The 540-nt window shown below is 43.3% G+C and overlaps 1 non-coding gene across 1 annotated transcript; it reads left to right on the forward strand.

Moving 5' to 3' along the window:
• The first annotated feature begins 258 nt into the window (after positions 1–258).
• Positions 259–330, forward strand: TRNAP-CGG (transfer RNA proline (anticodon CGG)). The gene has a single exon. It is a non-coding gene; the product is annotated as a tRNA-Pro (tRNA).
• Positions 331–540: the final 210 nt, after the last annotated feature.

Below are 540 nucleotides of genomic sequence, written 5' to 3' on the forward strand. Positions count from 1 at the left end.
CAAAAAAAAAACACAGTACATATTTGACATGGTTATTTAATTCTGTAAATTTGACATGATTATAGAGTGATTAGCATGGTTGGAGGGCCGTGAGTACTTCTGGCGCACGCTTTTCTTTTTGATGAGCTCGTGTCAACCCGGCATGCCCGTTTTACTTGGATTTATATCTGCCCAACAACAAGCGCTTCACTATCTTCTTCGTAGCACATCAAGTGGTTAGATGGACAAATAAAACTTCGGCCATTAATTAAAAAGTTTGGGTGTTTGGTCTAGTGGTATGATTCTCGCTTCGGGTGCGAGAGGTCCCGAGTTCGATTCTCGGAACACCCCTAATTTTTAGACGGTGTTGTTGGCGATCGGACCCCACCATCTGCCACTATTTAGACGGTGTTATTGGCGATCGGACCCCTTTTTTTCTCTCTCCTTTTTCTGATTCTGAACGAGGTGAAAACCATGGCTGCTGCATCGACTAATGTACGCAGCCATCAGGAGTGGTGCTTTCATTCATTAAGAGAGGAGAAACCTCAAAACAATCTAACA

Source organism: Aegilops tauschii, chromosome 4, assembly GCF_002575655.3.
Source record: "Aegilops tauschii subsp. strangulata cultivar AL8/78 chromosome 4, Aet v6.0, whole genome shotgun sequence".
In the NCBI taxonomy this organism is placed as follows: domain Eukaryota; kingdom Viridiplantae; phylum Streptophyta; class Magnoliopsida; order Poales; family Poaceae; genus Aegilops; species Aegilops tauschii.